Source organism: Rhagoletis zephyria, unplaced genomic scaffold (assembly GCF_001687245.7).
Source record: "Rhagoletis zephyria isolate East Lansing unplaced genomic scaffold, Rhagoletis_zephyria_1.1 Rzeph_scaffold_00630, whole genome shotgun sequence".
Classification (NCBI taxonomy): Eukaryota; Metazoa; Arthropoda; class Insecta; order Diptera; family Tephritidae; genus Rhagoletis; species Rhagoletis zephyria.
Window position 1 is genome coordinate 27,724 of NW_016157714.1, and position 2,926 is coordinate 30,649.

Below are 2,926 nucleotides of genomic sequence, written 5' to 3' on the forward strand. Positions count from 1 at the left end.
CAGCACAAATGGCTTGAAGCAAAGGGAAATTTCGCTTGGTTTGTCAAACCGCTTGTGTGGTGTATTTCGCTCTTAAGTAACCGCCGACTGCGCTGCCTGGCTCTGGCGCCCTTGTTGCTTGCGCTATGATACAGCACTTAATTGTCGATGCCGATATCTGTCTGCCAGTGTTGCCGCGCCCGAAAAATAAAGTTTAACAAAATCTTTCAAAAAGTTTAATAAATCCGGTTAAAATTAAGCGACTTATTTAGCGGGTCTTCTTAAAACGAAAATGCTTGGAGTTACTGTTTGTTTCATCCTGAGCTTGGTAAATTGGTTATAGAAATAAAAAGAAAGTAAGTCAGTAAGAAAAGGCTCCCTAAGGCTGAGTTTTGTCGTCAAAAGTAAGGCTGTTGTAGTCTAAGGGCCAATTTCAAATGTATATTTAAACGGCACTTAAGCTTGATCGTGGATTGTTGTTTAAATGCCATTTAGCTTTCCTTGGGTTTCAGATCAACTTTGTTTAAATATGCCAAACAATTGGCAGCACTGCTGCTTATTAATTTAAATTGTTGTTGCATTTGCTTGTTTGTTTACATTTTCTGCTGAACAGCTGATTGTTTTAGGTGGGATTTGGTGGGATTGATTAAATAACCTACCAATCAATCTTGGTTGTTTGGTATAAACACAGGGTCGCATATCTCATATTTAAATAGCAAAATTGGCCATTTAAGTGCAGACTAAATGTATGATTTGAAAATGAATAGTGGAAACTAATCAAGAATCTATACTTAAGTAGGCCATCTGAAATCGGGCCTAACAGTTGCTAAATTTGAAAACTATTACACATTCTTTCAGGCTTTCAACACATACTCCTATAATAGTTATCTGCCCTTTCGCTAGTTTTTTGAATGCATGCAAAAAACGAGTTTAGAATCATGTTATCCATAATGTGCGTGTTGATCTTTTCACGCAAATGAAGGGACCTAAAGTTCTAGGTTGCCTCCGAACGGCAAATGGTTTTCATAAGAAGCGATTTCATGGCAGAAGTGCACTCGGGGGGTTTGAACATGCGACGACCGCTGATCGGGAATTGCGTAGAGCAAAATTTGCTGGAACTTTATGTGGGATCTGTATGACAGTCCCCTAAAATAAATTTGAAAAATTTATTGAAATAGTAACTCTTCTGACTATGAATTTTTGAGGAAAATTATCCCTTTTGCTATTTAGGCAAAAATATTTTGCAAAACGAAGAAAAGTTTAACATTTTAACAGTCAGGAAAAACTTAAGCAATTTTGCTTAAATTTAAGCAAAACGGCAACGCTGCTGTCTGCGCGTCGCCTTTGACGCCCAACGCTCGCTGTGTAGATATGTACTTTGTTGAGTACCGCTATCTGCACTTGCCCAGTGCTTAATTGTCGCTACTATATCGGCTCTATGGTCGCAAGTGTACAAGTTTTTCATTGCGCATATGAACAACGGGTTGTTGCGGTACCCGTGCAGCAACAAAATTTCCAACGCACAGCGCATGGATCGGACCACTTAAGTAACGGTTGAAGTTCCGTTACTTCTCAGCTCATAAAATATTTTTACAAAACTTTATCAAACGTTTTTCTCGCCAGTTTTATACATACACAAATGTTCATTTAATGACTAATATTCGTATATGCACTTGCGTACTTAACAATGTTCATAGTTCACAATTTCAGCTAAATTTCGCAGCTTTTCTCCAGCGTTCGCTGCCACTAAGTTCAATCTGTAGGCCATCATAATTATTTTGCATGCACGCGTATGCAAAAAAAGTCACTTTACACGCATGGAATTCCGATTCCATTTCTGACACCACTTGTAGGATGGCTCTTCAGAATTATAGTCATTTTTAATGTTTAAGTATAATAATAAACTTTATTCACATTAACCGTTTACATTTTTACTTATGAATTGCAACTTAATAGGGTTGAAGCCCGTCTAAGTGGTCCGACGCGTTCGATCGTAAGTACGCGAATGCTTGTTTGTCTCGTCCGTCTTCTAACGCGATGCCCCTTTCGTCAAATCATTAGACCAGTTCTATTCCTTTATTCGTTATGTAGGGCTGCATTTCTATGTTACTAACTCTTAATGGCCAATTAGTCCTAGGATCGTAAGTACTGTCCGTAAACTAATCCCACTATATACATATCCATTTCCTCACGTTTTTATTAATAAATTTATTTCAATACATTTATAACAACGCATAACATATTTAATTTACCTATTCCTCACATTTTATTCAGTAAATGAATTCCATCTTAATGTAGAATATTAGTGTTTAGTGTATACATACATACATATATACCTATGCATTCGGTGGGCTTAAATTAAAAAAGCATCACTAAATACCGCACGAAGCATTGAATTCCAATTATTTTGGCTTTTTGGTTTCCCAAAAGCACTAAATTTAGTGCAAAATGCACGACCTTGGCAACAGTGAGCTGAGCACATCAATGCTCAAACAGTGATGCCAGACCAAGTATTGAGTAAATGCGCTATGTATATTTTTCTTTTAAAACAAAAGTTCTAATTGGCGAGGGTATTGATTTTTGGTTCTTACATAGAACACTGACAAGATTCACAAACTTATCTTAGGACTTAAATAATTAAAATAATCAACATTATTTGTAGACGAATATATTTGTGTTCGTATGAAATAGTAGCTTATGTCGGGAGGCTGGCTTTAGTAAAATGTACCATTTCCTATATTCTTTAAACCACAAGGAATTTTTTTATGAAACTTTATACGAATATTGACTTGCTAGCATCGCCATTAACATTACCGTCTTTTACGTTTATTTTCCAAGAGTTCTTCAACGACTCGGCGCCAGTGAGTCTTTCGCAATCGTATGCTGCGAATGGTTCATTATACTAAAGCCAGTCTTCCGACATAAGCTACTATTCTATACGAACACA